Consider the following 21,887-nt stretch of genomic DNA (forward strand, 5'->3'; position numbering starts at 1 on the left):
TTTTAATATAAGAAGGTTTGGAAAGGTAGAAACATCAGCAGAAACTGTGGCATGACTATGGAGAGAGATAACCCAGAGACAGAGGTTGCCAACGGCTTCTAGGCAGACTGGAAAAAGCCTGGGGCCTTAGAATGGAAAGGTTTTTTTACTAAGAGTAATAAGAATTCAAAGCTGCTTTCTGAGCTGTGTGGTCTTATGACTAGACTTGTCTCCAAACTATAAAATATAAAGTACCACAGCAGTGTTTTTTAATGAAAGATTTTATTTGACAATGAAAAGTGTTAAAGGCAGGTCGAAGAAGGAACGTTTGTCAATGTCACCGAGCAACAGAGAGTGCGGCAGAGGAATGCATATGTACAAGGATTCTCCTAGACATTTTTAGGTTTTAGCTTAAAAAGGTTTCATGCAAGTATCCATTGTGTGCTGAGCACATTCACTGCATAGCACCCCACTGTCCTTTTTGGCCCTTTACTCTCGTAAGTGCCCTTTCTACCTTAGATTGTTTACTGCTACTCTCTCATCGTATGTACACAGATAGGTTTGTGCATCTGCATAAACCACGGGAATAACGGTGAAATTAAAATACACCGTAGTTGTCTTTCTAAGACAAATGGGATTAAGCCCAGTTGCATACATTTTCCTGAAAAAAGACCTAACTATTCCTTTTGACTGCAAACATTGCATTATACGTGTTCTGTATCTGTTCCTCCATTGTTGGGCACTGAAGTTAGTTTCACAACTTAGTGGCTGGTGCTCCAGTAAGCTTTGATGTGCACCTGTCTCTGATACATTGACTTGAACACTTTAGGTAAATACTCAGGAGTGCTCTAGCTTTATTTTCTTTCTTGTCTTATCCCCACAGCCGAGACTTTAAGTATGACGTTTTATACCAGTGGAGAAAGACTTGTCTTGTCTTGTCTTGTCTTGTTTGTGAGTTGAGTGGCAATGCTTGAGTTTTTCCCTATTAAGGTTAGTGTTTGGGTTTATATAGAACCTTTCCTGTCTTGAGGTAAATTTCTTATAGTCTGATGAAGGGAAACTGAGTTATGTCAGAACCCTTTTCTATATAGCTTGAGAGAATGTGATATCCATTTACACACATTTTATGATATAATTTAATGACATACAGGTTGTGTAATCCCTGCATCTCTAGATAAAGCCAACTTGATCTGACTGAATAATGTTTTTAATATGATCATAGATTCTCTTTGCAAATATTTTATTAAGAACTTTTTCATGCATGTTTATCGGGGAGTTTATCCTGTAATTTTATTTCTGCTGTAGCTTTTATGGTTTTTTATCTGGACAATATTGGCTTCATAAAGCAAGAGATTGATACCATTCCTTCCTTTTCTGTTCTATGAAGCAACTTAGTAAGCATTGGTGTTAGTTCTTGTCTTAATTGTTTATTTCTTTTTAAATAACAACCCTATAATAAGTTGCCAAGCATCTCTACTCCCAATACTCCAAAACTTCTCTGTATCTTTCTCTACCCAGTTACAACACTCTACAGATATTTTATCTCCTATGCCAATAAACACTTTTCTATCTGTAGTGTAATCATTTCTTAATTATGCTTACAATTTTACAATATTTTCATTAGTTAAGTTGATTGTTCTTTTAATTGTCTTTATTTTGTTCTAGGTCTTCTTATTTCTCCAATGATATTAGAAATAGTTTTAAAAATGTAACTTATTTTACAATACCTTCTCTTACTCCTAGGTATTTAATATACTTCTCATTAATAATTTTTTGGTTTGTTTTCTTCACTAGTGATCAAACCTTGGTCCCACATGCCAGGCAAGTGCTCTACCAACTGGGATAAATCCCAAATCTAATGCCTATTGATCTCTGACAGTCTGTCCATTCATTAAGAAAACAGATGAACTAGAACATCACTGGAAGCTCAGTGGATGGGTAGGCTTGTTGCCAAGTGGGCTTCTAAAGTAGAATTATATTTGGGGTGAGAGATGTTGCCTAACTTTAGCTGGCCTTTCTGTGATTGACAAATTCACCTCCAAACTTTGCTATCTTTTCAGAAATAAATGTTCAATATTCTTTCAAAGAAAGAAAGAAAAAAAGAGGGGAAGAGTGAGAAAATTCTTAAGACCTGCCTTTGTGTGTGACAGTGTTTCTTTTTCCCTTACAGCTTTCAGCATGCATTTTTTTTTTGTTTGCAGAATGTTTTAGCTATAACATGCTGAAGGCAGGCTGGAGGGGGGCTTTTCTGCTCTCATACCTTTGGTGTGTTAAACACCCCCTGAACCTCAATGAGAATCTCTTTCTCTAAAATTGGGATTTAAGACCCTCTAAATCAACTTAGCAAATCTTATCTGAACTCACAGAAACTGAGCCAGTATGCACAGGGCTTGCATAGGGTTGTACAGGGTCTTCTGTCTATATTATATTATATTATATTATATTATATTATATTATATTATATCATATCATATCATATTATGGCTTGTAGTTTAGTATCTTTATGGGATTCCTAAGTGTGTAAACAAGTGGGTCTTGATCCTCATGCCTTCTCTTGGACTCTTTTCTTTCTGTTGGTCTGTCTTGTCCGACTTTTATATGATAGTTTTGTTTTATCGTACTATATCTTATTTTGTTATGTGTTATTGTTATCTCTTAGAAGCCTATTGTTTTCTAAGGAGAGACGGAAAGAGAGTGGAGCTGGAGAGTAGAGGAGGTAGGGAGGACCTGGAAGGGGCAGAGGAGAGAGGGGAGGGAAACTATAATTAGAATACATTGTATATGAAAATGATCTCTTTTCAGTAAGATGGAGAGATATAAAATGTTTTCTATGTCTTCAGACAGAAATTCCTCTCTTGTGTCCATGCTCTATAGATTTGACTTTTCATAGTATTCTATAGGTCTTGTGAGTTCTATTGCACATTTAAATACATCTGTCTTTACCAGTGTCTTGGAGTTTCCCAGTTCCCCCACCGTGCCCTTATGCACTGATATTCTTTTGTCTCCTTGACCTTTGCTGTTGGCCAGACTTCTGATGGTGCCTTTTGTTTGGTGTTGAGTTTTCCATTTTCAGTGTATTTTTCTTCAGTATTTCACATTACTCAATTTCAGTCTCATGTCCTGTATTGACCTCCTTATTTTACACAGATGTTTGTGCTCTTTGAGAGTTTGTGTTCTCTTTGATTTTTCCTAACATTCTTTTGAATTTTTTTTTTTGTGATTTTCCCCCACTAGTTTACTCCCAGTGGGGCCATTAATGTGAGGTTAGTGATGTTTTGGGGGTGTCATGTTACCATGGTTCTTCATGTTTCTTGTGAGTTTTGCATTGAGGCTTATATGTGTGGGGTTAGGCTATCAGTTCAAATCCTTTTCTTCAATTATTTTTAGTTCTCATCAGGAGTGTCAGCAATGTTCAAGAGGGATGAGGTTATAGCAGGGTTGAGATGTTTCCTCTGCTAGACTGGTATTCAGGGTACCAAGTTTGTTCCCCAGATCTCCCTAGAGAGTAGAATACTTCTGTAAAACCAGTCATTATTAAAGAGTAGGTTTACTATATATGTACACTAAGAGCCAAATAAAAAATAATAATCCTTAAAGCATCAATGACTTTAATAAATAAATAAGCAAGGATAGTCCTATGCACAATAAAATATTAGTTGACATGTGTAAGAACAGAAGAAAAACTCAGCAGATCAAGATAACTGATTTGTATTAGGTATGTAAGAACAAAAGAAGAGAACGGAAATGTACATAGATGTGAGAATAGAAGGGATGGGGAGGGCACAGTGCCTTTTGGGTAAAGATTGAAAAGAGATGGAAAGACATGAGATCAGATAAGCTAATACAGTTAAACAATCTACGCTCCCAGGAGGCTGAGACACAGAAGCTAGGCTGTGTGGCTTAGGAAAGCCTATGTATGCAAGGGAAATAGAAGGAGGAAATAGTGAGGGGTAGGGAAAGACCCAGAGAGAGAACAAGCACAGAGAAGGACAGAGCTGGCCTGGCCAATTCCTATTGGGTACCAAGTAAAGGAGGAATAAATGCGAGAAGGGCTAGGTGGGGGATAGGTGTGGATGCTGTCTGCCTACTTTCTGCTTCCATCTCTGGGTATTCCCTCCTGGAATGCTAGGTGTATGTCTCATACCTCTTAGCCTCCCGTTGGTTTGTCTATGATGCAATTCATGCCTCTGTGTAGTACTCATTCATATTGTCAACTGGGCTGACCTCTGGAAGATCAGACTACAGATATCAAGCCTTCAGAAATAAGAGTCAAAAGTGCTAGTTACAATTCTTAGTGGTCCTTCAGGAGACCACTTGCAAATTCTGGACTTACCCCCAAGTATCTCTATTATAGTTTGGGTCATATATACTCATCCAGTCTTCATTGGATGGGTTGCAAATGTTGACCTAGCCCCTGTGCCAGCCTTCTTTATGTCCCTCAGACCAAGTAAACCTTCAGCTCATGTTCCTGTCGACTCCAGCTCTTTTAAGACTTCTACTCTGCTGAGTACTGCACACTGCTGGGAGTTTCTTCCTCAGTAACTAGAGCTGTTCTGCTGGCTAGCCTTTCAGTGTGCAGTCCTGGGAAACTTCTTTGGAGTTTTCTGGGAGTGTGGTTTACAGAGGGTCTCAGACCACCAAGTGGCTGACTCAACAGGGGTCTATTTTAAATGGCATCCAGGGCTGCTCTAGCCAAATGCCAAGTACCAAAGAGGGTTTCCCTAGTGTCTCTCCTCCCTGCCAGTGGTGCTGGGTATCTTTTGTTTGGCTCTCTTCTCTTTTTCTGCCCTTTGAAATATTACTGAAATACAGCACTGATTTTTCTGAGCCCCTCTGCTCCTTCTCCTTCAGAGCAGGGAGCGCTCCAAAACTGAACCAATTCTCCAGTCATAACAGACATTCCCTCTGTAAAGCTCCCTTTTGTACATGCTATCGTAGTTGGATATATTCAGTGTTTTCTGACAGCTGTCAGCAGATGTTCCTCAGTTTTTCCCTGGGTGCCTAGCTGGTCATGTCTGCATGTTGCCAACATCTTATGACTCCTGCCTTTCATACTTTTATATTTCATAAACATATAGTGAAAGTATGAGATGCAAGTTGGAGAAAGTATCAGATATATATCATCATATATATATGATCTCATATATATATAAGATCTCATATATATAGGATCTCATATATATCTTGAGATCAGGGTGTGAGTGCTATTCATCTCCTTTCTCACATGGAGTCTTCAAATTGTAAGTGAGAGAAACTAGGAGCCTAATTGGTGGATTTTGCTAGATCTTGAGATCCAGCAAAGAACCAACAAAGGGAACAATTTTGGCTCCTAATGGGTTTTCATAGAAAGTGCCATATGTTGTAAAACACAACCAGAAGGCATACTTTGCCAGACACAAAACCAGTCCTGTCATTTGTCCACTGTTTTAATTGACTGGGTTCATTAGATCATCTCCACTGACAAGTTTCTCTTCTTTTGATCCTAGCTGCTGTCAACCAGAACATAGAAAGGACAGAAAAGACATTTTTTTCCAACTTGTGATTCACCTGTTTTCTTAATCTTAAACATAAAGCTCACTAAATTTACAATACATGATGCTACATGCTGATAACATAACTGATAATAATCTGACATCAGTGCCAGCAAAATGTGCAAATTTGGAATGTGCCTGTTATCTAGGTGTTTTTTCTTTCTAGGGTAAATTAGCATCTTTGACTATTCAATGAGAATGAGCCAAAACATGGTACTCAGAGAACTAAGAAAGGGAGAGAATTTTCCTATTGCTCCAGTGATATGTTATTGGAAACTTTAAATGAGTGAGACCAAAAGGAAGTGGAGGGAAAACTTTTAAATCGCAAGTCAGATTCTGTTATTCAGCAAATAGTCAAGTAGGGAAGGCATGTGAAACTCAGTCATGCATGTTTACCGGTATGAGGACACATTTATGCTAAACTATTCAGATATTGCACCTCTTGAGATAAGCAACATAGTGGTTGGCTCAGTGATTTCATCTGTGATTAAAGATGGATTCCTGAGAAGAGAACCCTACAACGGAACCTTAATTAGCCTAGTATGCCCTGGTGGCATAAATTGGCCAACTATAGATTTTTACCAAGAAGGAAACTGAGATTGAATTATCTCTTAGCGTAAATTGTTTCTGTGGGACCTACATATCCAAGGCAATTTAAAGATACAAAGTGGCTCTGAAAATACCCTCATATTATGACAGAGTGTATCATCCCACTGAAGCCCTGTTTAGTGCATCATGTATCCAGTGCCACAATAATGCTCTGTAACAACCACTATATTTCAGTGAAATCATGAGATAAAGATGAAGCTTGGTGAGATGGGTCTAGGGACCTTGGATGTGCTTGACTTCCTATTTGGGAAGATAGGTGCTCACTAATCTACACTGGCTTAATCTGTTTCTAGGTACGCAATGCACTTCTGCTCCACATTTTCCCAATTCTCCAATAAACTATACTAGATGTATTTCCCTGATCATATCTCTCTCTGTGTTTTCTCTCTCCTCTCTCTTTCTGTGGGGGGAGGTATGTGATCAATATGTCGCAGCCTGCTTCTCAAACCTTTATTTGCTAGTCTCCCATTATCCAAACCAAGAGTCTTTGGGAGAGAAATATGGAGCCGGAAAAGCATGAGGTGTTTAGAAGACAAGGAACCGAGACTGTGATCAGAGTCTCTCATAAGTGGACATCTGACTTTTTTATTTGTTTTTAAAATGACAAAGTAATTATCGAGTCCTCTCTCAACTCTCCCTTCCAAATTTAAGCATCTTGATTCAGCTCACTCACCTTTCAATGTGAAAAGACGAGAAGTTTTAAGTGTAGCTCTCCTTAGAGGACAGTGAGTGAGACATGGGCAGTGTTCAAAGTCAGGCCAAATAAATCCAAGTAAGTCACCTTGTGAATTACATATTTTAGCCCTAGCCATATGATCTCTTAGGTCACCTCCAAGTGGGAATTTTCTATGACTATCAGTAATAATTATTCTACTTCCAGCATGATAAATTATAAATGGAGGTAGATTTTCCAGATTTTATGGAATAGATGGCAAACTCTAAGTTTCTGGAGTTAATAGTGCCCTCCAGCAGGTTGAACGCTTGGTAAAAGCCTTCAACCTGTGTGGAGAATATTCCAAGTGTTCACTTGATGATTACATGGAAAGGGAAATCAGCACAGGCCAAGCCAAAAATAAAGCCTTCAGCCAACAATCAGAGCTTAATGCTGAGAAAGCCAGGCACTGGAAGATGCTGGCCGAATACAAACCTTCCCTGGCTTCTTCCTGTTACCTTCTAGATGGGACTGGATTTGCTTAGTATGAGGTATTGGAGCAGTAAGAGTTACTTCTTCTTGGGACCTTTGTTTGACCCCATGACCTTTACTGATTTCTGTATGATTAGATACAGTTTCACTGAGTGACTCTGATAATGTAGCTACTGCTTATCTTACATCACCAAGTGAAACATAATATTTGTTGTTATTTTTCTCTTGTACTTTATTTTACTTCCAGTAAATTAAGCAATGATCCAACTACCTTGGAAACCTTCTTTTCTCTCCAGTTCTTTACCCTTCTCACAAACTATGATGAAATGTTTATAGTGAATTCATCTTCCTACTTTTCCTTTAAATTGGATAGTACATATCCATCTCTGAGAGCTCCAGATTTATCTTCATTTAGGTCACTTAATTTTGCCCATAAGGAGTCCCAGATGCCTTTGGCATTTAATACTATGAGTCACATCATCGGTACCACTGTGTTAGGTCCTCACCAAGTCCGAGGTCAAGAGGGAAACTGCACCTCATTGGAGATGGCAGTAGGTCAAATCAAATAGTTGTATGTTCTTAAGAACAAAGAAAACCTGTAGACAGTTAGTTTAAAAAGATGTAAACATCTTTTGAGAGTTTTTTTAAATTTTCTGAAATACCAAATTAACCCAATAAATTGATTAATCTATGGATGAATAGGTCAATTCTACATATCAGTTGACACAATGAGAGTATATTTACTAAATCCCGATTGGATAATGGACTTGAGTGATATATTGGATAGATGATGAATAGATGATAGATGATAGATAGGTAGATGAAGATAGACAATAGGAATATATCTACTTATAAAGAGTTACAATACTTTTCAAAAGTTAAGACATTTTCAATTGAATGTTTGAGTTGGACAAAATTATCAGATGAACAAGAGATAAAAATCATCACCACATTATGGGGAGTGCCTAAAAATCGTAAGATTATTGTATTATTCCAAAGAGATGTGCTGCCAGAATGATGTCAGCATAAACACAGAAAAATTAAGATAAATAGCTCCAAGGAGTCTTATTCCATAGGAATGGGGAAGATTATTTTAAACCTATTTTATGGTAATTATGCTAGGGAAAATAAGCTAGATTCTTTGAATTTGTAAACACAGATTTTTCTACCATGAAAATATTGATACTTACATAAATTTAGAATTTAAGTTGGTAACCAGTTTTTTTTTTACCATACATATAGTAGTAAATACCAAAAGAAAAAATTTCAACAATAAGAATTGGCTTTTTAAATGCATACTCTTGGCTTGTTTGTTTTTAAATGGCATCATCTTCATCATGATGTCCAGTTAAGGCTCCTGGGACTCATTTTAAGATTTTAAAGTCCGCAGCTCCCGTGAACTCTGAAGCAAGATCTATCCGCTATTCTTCATCTAATGTTGTACATGGTTATCTTTTTTTCCTTCAAAAATGTTTTAGTCTTTTGTTTAAAAGAAAGACACACACATTCAGAGTACCACGTGCTATTTGTATACAGTGGTCTTTTCAGTCTATGAGCAGAGATTGCTCATTTGAGGACATATGTTTAAGAGGTTTGAGGCTGGCTTCCTCTCACTTTTTTGGGTTGATGCCTAGTCTAAACATATTACCAGGACTTCTAATATTCCAGGCCATATATCTTGAGTACATTGTTCCAAGATCTGATCTCCTTTCAGGAGGCATGCACAAAGGATAACTGAATGTTTAGGGCCAATTTATGGTCTGGTTTATCCCATAAACCAGTTTGTTGGAATAAAAGGTAGTTGAGAAATGTGCTTGGTCTAAACCTTTACTTGTTGTATTTGAGAATCTCTAACTCTTACTTTTGCATTTCCTCCCCCAGTGTATGTGAGAATTCCTTATTTGGTTTGTTCAATAGACCTTATAAATTTTTTATTTCCTCTCAATTTTAATTCATACATCCAATAAATATTTATTGTGCTCGCACTATGTGTCAGGTAAATTAGGAGGTATAAGTAGAACTAGAACCCCCGAAGGGAAAGAAACCCTTAGAAATAAACCAGTTAAGATTTTATCAGTTTGTACTGATTGTAGTTGGAAATAAGATAATTCCTCCTAATTTCAAGAATAGCAAAATTAAGTCATTTGTTTTTATATGTGTCGTCTTTTTATCCTGTAAAGCATACTTTTCTACACTTTCTGCATTTAACTAGGGAATCTTCTTAGTTTCCTAATTAAATTATGAGCAGAATTCTCCCTTTACCTTTGTTAGTGTTTAACACATAGGATATATTAGATGTTTCATGGTTTGCTTTTAATCTAGTACATAGTATTAAAATGTATATTCATTTCCTATACTTCCTTATATATTGAGAATCTTCACTGTAGAATGTGGTAGGTTCTTTGGTCACACTGTGAACCTCCCTGTTATTTAGTTGTAGTGTGGCCCAGCCTTAGCACACACCCTTAATCCAAGAGCTTTCCATGGGAAACAGGATTAAATAAAGTCAACCATAGGTCAAGAAGCAGAGCAAGCAACCAGTTGACAGGAAATGAACATAGGATTATTAAGAAAAAAGCATGAAGAGTAAGACAGAATCAGGAGGATGGATAGGGAGATACACAGGAAGTAGGAGGGAGGGGCATTGAGTTTGGTAAAAGTTGTTTGAGAAAGGAGCATTCCTGGTGCTAAGGAGGAAGGTCAGCTGGTGACTTTCTCTTCCTCTCTGAGCTAGCAGCAGGCTTTCACCCTGGCATCTGGCTCCCAAGTGTTCACTGATAAAATAGAACAATTAAAATTTTTATTTAATACAAAAGCAGATATCTAGAACTTACGGATATTGCCCTACCCAAACTGGACACATTGAATGGTAACTTTCCTTCTCTCTGTTTTGTGCTAATGGAAAATTTTAGTTCTGTTTCTATTAAACTATTCTACACACCTCACATCAGTGAAATCATGCAGTATCTGTCCTTTATGACTAGTTTACTGCATTTAACATAGTGTCCTCATAGTTCATCTATGTTACCATTCACAAGATGCCCTTCATTTAAAGGCAGACTAATATTCTGTTGTATGAAACTACCATATTTTATTAGTCCTTTGGTCATAAGTGAACCCTTAGGTTGTTTCTACATCTTAGCTATTATAAACAATGTTGCAGTGAATCTGACAGTACAGATATATCACTGTGATCTTGATTTCACTACTGAGAGATGAGTGTCTACGTACAAGATTGTCAGTGTAGTATGTATTTTTTTTAAGTTGAGGGATGTACTTGCTGTTCTTCATGTGGGGTATCATCTTATACTCTTAGCAGCAGTATGCATGCATTCTCTTCTCAAGAACACCTATGTGTTCTTGCACCATTGGTGGGAATGCAAATTTGTATAGTCACATTGGGAAATGGGATGGCGGTTCCATTTTGCTCAGTTTACCACTCCTGGGCATGTATCCAACAGCAGTGAAGTCATGTAAAAGCTATGCCTGAACACCATGTTTATCACAACTTAATTCATCGCAGCAGTAACAGAATCAGTCTAGGTGCCTCTCAACAGATGAATAAAAGAAATTATATATGTATGTGTATATGTATATAATTTTATCCATGTGTGAATGCATGCAATATATGCAATGGAGTTTTATATAGTCATAAAGAAGAATGAAATAATATCCCTTATGAGAAAATGGATACAACTGGTTATGTTCAGAACAGAAAAAGCACACAAACAGATAGGTGTCATATAATGTGGATATTTTTCTCAAATTAAGATTGGGAAAGGCTCTGAAAGCAGAAGACAGACTATTGGAGAGGGTGAAAGGGACTAAAATGAGGTCAAAAGAGTGAACAAGGATAGAGGAGTTGGTAAATTAGTGAAACTCACTAATCTGTATAACTGGTATAAGTTAAATTTGTTAGAAAGTATTCTCCATTATCACCATATGTATTTCTTTTTTTCATTTTGGAAAATATTCTATCAAGAATGAAATGATACCCATAGTAGCTTTGATTATTTTTCTATATGTGTAGAGTATGCATGCATGTTTGTGTGTGTGTATGCAGATAGGTGGTGGTGGGGATTACGTGTGTATATGAAGATCCAAGGTTGATGTTGGGAGTCTTCCTCAATCATGAATTTATTGAGGCTAGGTCTTTCAGTTGAGCCCAAGCTCACTAACCTGACTAGTCTAGCTATTCAGCTGCTCTGAAAATTTCCTGTTTCTGCCTTCCAAGTGCTGGCATTACAGGCAGACTACCCATGCCCAATGGAATGTATGTAGGTTTTGGGGATCCAAACTCCAATCCTCATGTCTGCTGCTCTTCTGGCAGATGCTTTAACCACTGAGCCAGCTCCTCGGCACCAGGTAGCTTTGATGACAAGGTACATGACAATGAGAATGTTTCATGTCTTTCCATATATCTTTTGGACATTTTATGTTTTCTTTTGAGAAATATCTATTCAAAAATATGCGCTTTTAATCAGGTTGCTTTTTGCTGTGGAATTGAGGGACATCATACATGTTTTGGGTACTAATCACTCATTAGATGTGGTTTACAAATGATGCTGCCTGCTCTGTTAGCAGCCCTCTCCTTGCCTTTGCTGTATGCTGTGAAGAATTTTTAGTGGTAGCTCCATTTGTCTGCTCTTCACTCCAGTTCTCTATGGTTTGGGTGCAATTCCAAGAAATGGTTCCTAAAAATTGATTTATATAGTTTTCCCTCTGTATTATCTTGGTGGGGGCTTATAATCCCAGGTATCATGTACAAGTCTTTAACATACTTTCAGATTTATTATTACATATGGTGTAAGATGATTCCAATTTTATTCTTTAGTGTGAGTATGTGAATATCATTTCACATACTCGTACTAAAGCCATTTGATGAAGAGTCCATCCTTTTCCCATTGTATATTTTTAGTACCCTTGTTAAAGATCAGGCAGCCCTAAATATATAAGCTTAGTTCTTGATGACCTGTTGCTTTGGACTGGTCTACAAGGCTTTACACTAGTTTCATATTGTTTCAATTACTTCAGTTTTTTTTTTTTTAATTAACTTGAGTATTTCTTATATACATTTCGAGTGTTATTCCCTTTCCCGGTTTCCGGGCAAACATCCCCCTCCCCCCTCCCCTTCCTTATGGGTGTTCCCCTCCCCATCCTCCCCCCATTGCCGCCCTCCCCCCAACAATCTAGTTCACTGGGGGTTCAGTCTTAGCAGGACCCAGGGCTTCCTCTTCCACTGGTGCTCTTACTAGGATATTCATTGCTACCTATGAGGTCAGAGTCCAGGGTCAGTCCATATATAGTCTTTAGGTAGTGGCTTAGTCCCTGGAAGCTCTGGTTGCTTGGCATTGTTGTACATATGGGGTATCAAGTCCCTTCAAGCTCTTCCAGTTCTTTCTCTGACTCCTTCAACGGGGGTCCTATTCTCAGTTCAGTGGTTTGCTGCTGGCATTCGCCTCTGTATTTGCTGTATTCTGGCTGTGTCTCTCAGGAGCGATCTACATCCGGCTCCTGTCGGCCTGCACTTCTTTGCTTCATCTATCCTGTCTAATTGGGTGGCTGTATATGCATGAGCCACATGTGGGGCAGGCTCTGAATGGGTGTTCCTTCTGTGTCTGTTTTAATCTTTGCCTCTCTATTCCCTGCCAAGGGTATTCTTATTCCCCTTTTAAAGAAGGAGTGAAGCATTCACATTTTGATTATCTGTCTTGAGTTTCATTTGTTCTAGGCATCTAGGGTAATTCAAGCATTTGGGCTAATAGCCACTTATCAATGAGTGCATACCATGTGTGTTTTTCTGTGATTGGGTTACCTCACTCAGGATGATATTTTCCAGTTCCAACCATTTGCCTAAGAATTTCATAAAGTCATTGTTTTTGATAGCTGAGTAATATTCCACTGTGTAGATGTACCACATTTTCTGTATCCATTCCTCTGTTGAAGGGCATCTGGGTTCTTTCCAGCTTCTGGCTATTATGAATAAGGCTGCGATGAACATAGTGGAGCACGTGTCTTTTTTATATGTTGGGGCATCTTGTGGGTATATGCCTAAGAGATGTATAGCTGGATCCTCAGGCAGTTCAATGTCCAATTTTCTGAGGAACCTCCAGACTGATTTTCAGAATGGTTGTACCAGTCTGCAATCCCACCAACACAATGGAGGAGTGTTCCTCTTTCTCCGCATCCTCGCCAGCATCTGCTGTCATCTGAGTTTTTGATCTTAGCCATTCTCACTGGTGTGAGGTGAAATCTCAGGGTTGTTTTGATTTGCATTTAATTTCTTTCTTTATTTCTTCCTTGACCAGGTTATCATTGAGTAGAGCATTGTTCAATTTCCACGTATATGTGGGCATTCTTCCCTTATTGTTATTGAAGACCAGTTTTAGGCCGTGGTGGTCCGATAGCACGCATGGGATTATTTCTATCTTTCTGTACCTGTTGAGGCCCGTTTTTTGAACAATTATATGGTCAATTTTGGAGAAAGTACCATGAGGAGCTGAGAAGAAGGTATATCCTTTTGCTTTACAATAGAATGTTCTATAAATATCTGTTAAGTCCATTTGGCTCATGACTTCTCTTAGTCTGTCTACATCTCTGTTTAATTTCTGTTTCCATGATCTGTCCATTGATGAGAGTGGGGTGTTGAAATCTCCTACTATTATTGTGTGAGGTGCAATGTGTGTTTTGAGCTTTAGTAAGGTTTCTTTTGTGTATGTAGGTGCCCTTGTATTTGGGGCATAGATATTTAGGATTGAGAGTTCATCTTGATGGATTTTTCCTTTGATGAATATGAAGTGTCCTTCCTTATCTTTTTGATGACTTTTAGTTGAAAATTGATTTTATTTGATATTAGAATGGCTACTCCAGCTTGCTTCTTCTGACCATTTGCTTGGAAAGTTGTTTTCCAGCCTTTCACTCTGAGGTAGTGTCTGTCTTTGTCTCTGAGGTGTGTTTCCTGTAGGCAGCAGAATGCAGGGTCCTTGTTGCGTATCCAGTTTCTTAATCTATGTCTTTTTATTGGGGAGTTGAGGCCATTGATGTTGAGAGATATTAAGGAATAGTGATTATTGCTTCCTGTTATATTCATATTTGGATGTGAGGTTATGTTTGTGTGCTTTTCTTCTCTTTGTTTTGTTGCCAAGACAATTAGTTTCTTGCTTCTTCTAGGGTATAGCTTGCCTCCTTATGTTGGGCTTTACCATTTATTATCCTTAGTAGTGCTGGATTTGTAGAAAGATATTGTGTAAATTTGGTTTTGTCATGGAATATCTTGGTTTCTCCATCTATGTTAATTGAGAGTTTTGCAGGATACAGTAACCTGGGCTGGCATTTGTGTTCTCTAGGTGTCTGTATGACATCTGTCCAGGATCTTCTGGCTTTCATAGTTTCTGGCGAAAAGTCTGGTGTGATTCTGATAGGTCTGCCTTTATATGTTACTTGACCTTTTTCCCTTACTGCTTTTAATATTCTTTCTTTATTTTGTGCGTTTGGTGTTTTGACTATTATGTGACGGGAAGAGTTTCTTTTTGGTCCAGTCTATTTGAAGTTCTGTAGGCTTCTTGTATGCCTATGGGTATCTCTTTTTTTAGGTTAGGGAAGTTTTCTTCTATGATTTTGTTGAAGATATTTACTGGTCCTTTGAGCTGGGAGTCTTCACTCTCTTCTGTACCTATTATCCTTAGGTTTGATCTTCTCATTGAGTCCTGGATTTCCTGTATGTTTTGGACCAGTAGCTTTTTCTGCTTTACATTATCTTTGACAGTTGAGTCAATGATTTCTATGGAATCTTCTGCTCCTGAGATTCTCTCTTCCATCTCTTGTATTCTATTGGTGAAGCTCGTATCTACAGCTCCTTGTCTCTTCTTTTGGTTTTCTATATCCAGGGTTGTTTCCATGTGTTCTTTCTTGATTTCTTCTATTTCCATTTTTAATTCCTTCAACTGTTTGATTGTGTTTTCCTGGAATTCTTTCAGGGATTTTTGTGACTCCTCTCTATAGGCTTCTACTTGTTTATTTATGATTTCCTGGAATTCTTTCAGGGATTTTTGCGATTCCTCTCTGTAGGCTTCTACTTGTTTATTAATGTTTTCCTGTGTTTCTCTAAGGGAGTTCTTCACGTCTTTCTTGAAGTCCTCCAGCATCATGATCAAATATGATTTTGAAACTAGATCTTGCTTTTCTGGTGTGGTTGGATATTCCGTGTTTGTTTTGGTGGGAAAATTGGGCTCCGATGATGCCATGTAGTCTTGCTTTCTGTTGCTTGGGTTCCTGAGCTTGCCTCTCGCCATCAGATTATCTCTAGTGTTACTTTGTTCTGCTATTTCTGACAGTGGCTAGACTGTCCTATAAGCCTGTGTGTCAGGAGTGCTGTAGACCTGTTTTCCTGTTTTCTTTCAGCCAGTTATGCGGACAGAGTGTTCTGCTTTCGGGCGTGTAGTTTTTCCTATCTACAGGTCTTCAGCTGTTCCTGTGGGCCTGTGTCTTGAGTTCACCAGGCAGGTTGCTTGTTGCAGGAAGTTTTGTCTTACCTGTGGTCCCGAGGCTCAAGTTTGCTCGTGGGGTGCTGCCAAGAGCTCTCTGAGGCAGCAGCAACCAGGAAGATCTGCGCTGCCATTTCCAGGAGCTTCCATGCACCAGGGTTCCAGATGGCATTTGGTGTTTTCCTCTGGCGTCCGAGATGTGTGTGCAGAGTGCAGTCTCTTCTGGTTTCTCAGGCGTGTCTGCCTCTCTGAAGGTTTAGCTCTCCCTCCCACGGGATTTGGGTGCAGAGAACTGTTTATCCGGTAGGTCCCTTCAGGTTCTGGCGGTGTCTCAGAAGCAGCGGTCCGGTCCTGCTGCTCCTGGGCCCTCCTCTATGGGAACCCAGAGGCCGTATACAGTTTCCTCTTGGTCCGGGGATGTGGGCAGGGGTGGGCAGTGTTGGTGGTCTCTTCCGCTCTGCAGCCTCAGGAGTGCCCACCTGACCAGGCGGTGAGGTCTCTCTCCCACGGGGTTTGGGAGCAGAGAGCTGCTGCGGGCCGGGATCTGCGGGTGTGGGACTCCTGGTAAACACAGGAGGTGCCCGGTCCTAGAGGAATTTTGCCTCCGTGTGTCTGAGTTCACCAGGCAGGTCTCTTGCAGCAGAAAAGTTGGTCTTACCTGTGGTCCCGAGGCTCAAGTTTGCTCGTGGGGTGCTGCCTACGAGTTCTCTGCGGCGGCAGCCAATTACTTCAGTTTTAAAAAATACTTGGGACCCAGGAAGTGTGACACCTTCAGCTTTGTTATTTCTCAGCATTGTTTTCACTTTCTGATTCTTTTCTGTTCCAAATGGACTTCAGACTTATTTTTATTACTCTTTATGTAAAACAAAATGATGCTTAACGCTTGAGAGGGATTGAATTGCACCTATTAAGTGGTTTTTCTCATCTTCGCAGTAGCAGGTCTCCTTCCATATGAATGTTCTTGGGCTTCTTTTTTTTCATCTTTAATTCATTTCATCAATGTTTTATTCCTTTTAAATCTCTCACCAAATTAATTATCTTATTTTTGCATTCTATTGTAAATATGACCTTTGACCTTTCTACATAGTCTATTGCCTTTGTATACTATCACAATCGACTTCATATTTGGTTTGTTTCTTGTAACTTTGCTGAAATTTCAAATTAGTTGTAAAATATTTTTGAGGCATTCTTTAGGGTATTTTACATCAAAGATCATGCTACACCCAAAGGCTATTTTTTCCTCCATTCTGATTTGGGTACTTTTTATTTCTTTTCTGGCCCCTTTGTTCTGCTAAGACTCTTGGACAATTTGAATAGAAATGGGGTTGAATCTTGATTCCTGATTCTAAAGGAAATGTCAGAATGTGATTTTAACTTTTGGAAAGTAGGTTATTTTATCTTGAGGTAATTTCCTCATCTTCCTAGCTTTTTTGGGAGATTTGTCAGGAAAGACACTGAATTTTTCCAAATGGTGTTTCTGTAAATTGATATGACATGTGTGGTTTATCTCTTCTTTTGTTATGGAAGTAGTTTTTACGCTTAGCTGGACTTTAAAATGACATAGAAAACCTTGGAAACTGCAAACTTTAGGCATCAAAGAGACCAATTAAATAAAAAAATTATGGGGGGTAGAATTCTGTCATCAGGATTTTTTAAAAAGCTCTTTAATTGATTTTGATGTATATCTAGGTTAAAACTCTGTAGCTGCTTAATAAAAACATGAATTTTCTATCTTTAAAATAAGATAATGAAGAAAAGAAGAATGCTCTTGGAATGACACTGTCCACCATGTAGCAGGGGCATGGATCAAGATATGAATGTGGTGAAGGTCTTGGGTCACTGTGAACCCCATGGATGACTTTTCTGAGTAGTTTTATAGTCAAGGTCAGCTGTGCCCAAGTGGTAAATGTACAAGGTGATATTGGAGACATTATTTCAGCACATTAATTAAGCTTACCCTACGGTCCATTGGGCCTCTAGGTCATCGGTCACGGTACTCCTTATTTACTCCTTAGTACTCACAAGGGGGATCAGGAATTCAAGATAATACTTTGCTCCACAGCTAATTCAAGACTAGCCTAGACTACATGAGCCCCTGTCTTAAAACAGAAAAACACCAAAAAAGCTTCCAAAGTTGTTGGTGATTGATTGGATCAGTGTCTCAGGGGTTGTATGGTTTTTATAAACCATCTAAGAAACGTCTCTCCAAAAGATATCATTTAACTTCTTAGGGAAGATAAAGAAGGTAAACCCTCCTACTTATACTTTAATGGACTCTCACCAATTTAATTGCTTGCATTAGAGTACAGAAAGCCACACTGTCCACATCCCAGCATGGATAGAGAAGGGGCACACAAGATACCACCCCTAGTTGAAGAGCAATTGTGAGAAAGCAAATCAGTTTTCTTGAGGAATAAGCTCCGATAGGTTGTCTGTGCCCAAGTAGTCAGCCCTGTACCATATACACCAGATATACAATACTAATTGAACTCAGTAGGATATATACAGTATATATCGCAATAATAGTTACAGAGGAATCAAGCATAAATTTAAGAGGATTTAGGGAACATTGGAGGAGTTGAACCATGGAGGATAGATAGCATGAAAATACATTGTAGTCATGTATTAAATCCTCAAAAGAAACATTTTTAAAAAATAGAAGAGCTACATAATGGAATTCCATAGTTTTAGTCACTGAGACAAATGACAGGTAGGTGGCTAGGTAGAAGATGGATAGGGGAGGGCTTGGATAGTAAAAGAAAGATAGAAATATCAGAATAAATTTTACTAGGTGATAAGTGCTTTACCTAGGAACAGGAAAGATAACTAGAACCATGGGTGACAGTAGATCCACGCACGGTCATCACACTGCTTGCTGTTTCCTTGCTACAAATCCAGTCTCCAATTGCAGCTGGGTTGGGCTCTCAATTTTGGTGAAGCCTAGAAAAGGTGAGAAGACGCCCATGCTGTGGGTGTCAGAGTTCCCAAGCATGGGCGTTCGTCCTGCTTTGTGAAAGATCTTATAAATGAACTAGGACTTCAAATCTTGGTTCCTCTGTTTTCTCCCTGTGTAACACTAGACAGGGTTGAATGTGCTCACTGAAGTCAAGCACTCCCTGCCTAGAAGAGTGTGTTGAAAGAATGTCAAAGAGGCCCTTCATCTTTAAAATCAGAATGTGTGACTTTCATTCCAGATGTATAGTTACAGCCTTTTTTGTTGCTAGGTAGAGAAAGGGACACAAACTCAGTTGTTCTTAATATAACAGCTAGGACCTGGTGCATGCTGGGAAAGTGCTCTAGTAGTGAGCTGCATTCACCATCCCAGTAGAAAATGATTGAAGGGAAACTGTTGTGATTGTTCAGGACCCCACTTTATAGTAAACATCTGGGGAACATGTCAAGAAAGTCTGGGGAACTTTTTCTCTAGCCAAGATAATTAATAAATTCTCAGCACAAGTATTGTATCTTGTGAGTCTATTAGGGAGAGAACTAGCTTGTCATAATAAACATTTTCCTCATGGGGAGGATGGAGACCTTGGACGTGTGTTGCCTAAACACATTTGTCTTTATTCTCATTGTCTCTTTTGGCTACCAAGCAGAGATAAGAACATCTGTAAACCTTAGGGCATGTGAATGCATCTTGAAGACATAGGGTAAACATCCATGCTACAGGTGGATGACAAGCCAAAGGCAGCACTCCACCCCCACCCTCACCTCCCTCAACACCATCTCTCAAAGGCAAGGAATGCATTGGGTGAGGAAGGCATCCAGATGTTCTGGTGTCAAGACAGGCAGCCACAGAGGAGAATGAAAGGTGCTATCCTTGGGTAACTACTTAGTTCATTTTGAACTTTTATCTCTAGCTGTTGTGGAAAGATTTTAAACAAGATCTGGGACTTAAAAAATTAGGACAAATGTGATGTTGAAAGTTCTGCCTGGCTTGAAATTATCTTTATGGCACTTCCTTCTACCTATTCCTTCCTTCTCCCTTTAGCCAATAGTTCTTCCTCCCTACCCTCCTTCCCTCCATTCCTCTCTCCTTCTGTTCCTCCCTCCTTTCCTCCTTACTCCCTCCCTCTATTCCTCTCTTCCTTCCTCCTTCCCTTCCTCTTCCTTCTCTCCATTCCTCCTTCCCTCCTTTCCTCGCTCCCTCCCTCCTTCCTTCGCTGATCTCAAGAAATGCTTATAGAATGTTAAGAATATACCAGGCATCTTGCTTAGTGCTGTGGCTCGCTCCTAAAGCAAGCACATAGATCACCAAGAGACAATAGGGTTTTCTAAAGCTGAGCAACCAGCTGGGCAGCTACAGAGCCATTTTCTGGTGCTATGAAATTATGGTCACTAGGCCTCCTGTCCTGATGTGAGGTCCAGGACACCTACAGTTCCCTCCCTACCATGGTCTCGAATCAGATTCCTCAATGTTACTTAAAACCATCTCCAGCTGTAGCCCTCAACATTGGGCTATGTTTATTACCACCTCCACAGAGTCTGGACTTGTTATAGTTCCTTTTATGACAGCATCCACTCTAGAATATTGGTGCTGTGGTCTATGATTTTATCATGTCTGAACTTGTACATAATAGATACTCAGCAATATTGGATGCAGTTACTAAGCTGCATAGAAAGGCATAGACATTTGGAATGTGGGGGCAGGGGAGGGAGGGCTTGTTCTTCAATTTTCCTCTCTGGTTATATTCTTGAGACCCTTCACAGAGCATGCCACCGAAGGCATCTCTACTAAGGTTATGTATCTGCTCCTTTTCAAACTCCTGTAGTTAATATCTAAACTGTCCCTTTCATCGTTTCTGCAGTCTAGTGTTGTATGTAATATTCTAATTAATGTCTATTTGCTTCAGCTAATTAATAACTTTGCTGAGAGTCAAGGGACTTCATCATTTTTGTATCTTCCATAATGTCTTCTTTTCTGCTGGCTTATAGCCAGTGTTCAGTAAAGGAGTTAAATGACTATAAACCAGGAAGCATTATACAAAAGCTTGTTAACCAGGGAGCACTATCTAAGGACTCATTGTCACCATAGGAGTGTTCAGTGTATTTGGTTTCCTTCGATGATCTCAGCAGTGCACACCAAGCAGTGCTGGGCTTTGCTCAGGGTGGACATCATCCTCATGGTTTACCATGCTAGGTCTTGCTGTGTTGCTCTTCTCTTCTCTTTCTTTGATCACACTTGTGTACTCCTTGCTTTTTCCCCCTGACCCATGTTGGTGAATACTCGCTGGCTTGTTGCAGCACATCTTTGCTTAAAGAGAAGGACATATATGGAACATCAAGTTAGGGGTCGGGGGCGGGGGGGACAACAACTTGGTTGTGATTTTTCTAGTTGTGATTTAGAGCATACCAAACACTCACAATAGCAAATAAAACAACTGGAACCTCATGAGACAAACTTGGAACTCCAGTGTAAAGGAGTGTCACGCATCTCAGTTTAGATTTTGCAGGGAGGGCTGCAGCCCCCTAACTGTGCCTCAGGAATCTGCCAAAAAATCCAGAAACCTTCCTTAATTGTCTGGGGTTGAAAGAAGATCACACAGCCACAAGCAATTGACTTATATTGCAATTTACAATGCTTTCCCTGAACCTACAGAATCCCCATTTCTATCTGAGGTAGCCTCCACATTAGTTGTTAATCTCTCTCTCTTTCTCTCTCTCTCTCTCTCTCTCTCTCTCTCTCTCTCTCTCTCTCTCTCTCCCCCTCTTTTTCTCCCTCTCCCCTTCCTGTCTTCCTCTCCCTCCCTCCTCCTCCCTCTCCCTCTCTCCCTCCCTCCATCTGGCTCTGTATACAAAAGTCAGGGTCCCCAAGTTGGCAGTGCAGTTACTGTTCTTATAATGAGAAGTTGTTATAGAGCAGACGTGTTGAAATATAAAAGTGAGGTTACAAAAATATGTAACTCTAATGCTTGTAACTCCAGTTCCTAATTTATGCTCCCACCAGCCCCTCAGTCAGTTTAAATTTGCTTTGAGAAGGCAGACTTAAGGTGAAATATATATATATATTTTTTTTTCTTGGCTCATTGGGCTACTTTGAAGCTTATGGCATATTGTGATGCCTTGGTGTGACCTAGAACTGTCTGTCCCCAGCCAACTCATCTCCTGAAAGATGGCATCAAGCAGAATGCGTCCTTG

At 39.4% G+C, this 21,887-nt stretch overlaps 1 protein-coding gene across 6 annotated transcripts in view; it reads left to right on the top strand.

Annotated features, from left to right (window-relative positions):
- The window catches only part of Adamtsl1 (ADAMTS-like 1), a 955,322-nt gene that overhangs the window by 599,801 nt on the left and 333,634 nt on the right, over nucleotides 1–21,887 (top strand). The window lies entirely within an intron of this gene.

This window comes from Rattus norvegicus, chromosome 5 (genome assembly GCF_036323735.1).
Source record: "Rattus norvegicus strain BN/NHsdMcwi chromosome 5, GRCr8, whole genome shotgun sequence".
Classification (NCBI taxonomy): Eukaryota; Metazoa; Chordata; class Mammalia; order Rodentia; family Muridae; genus Rattus; species Rattus norvegicus.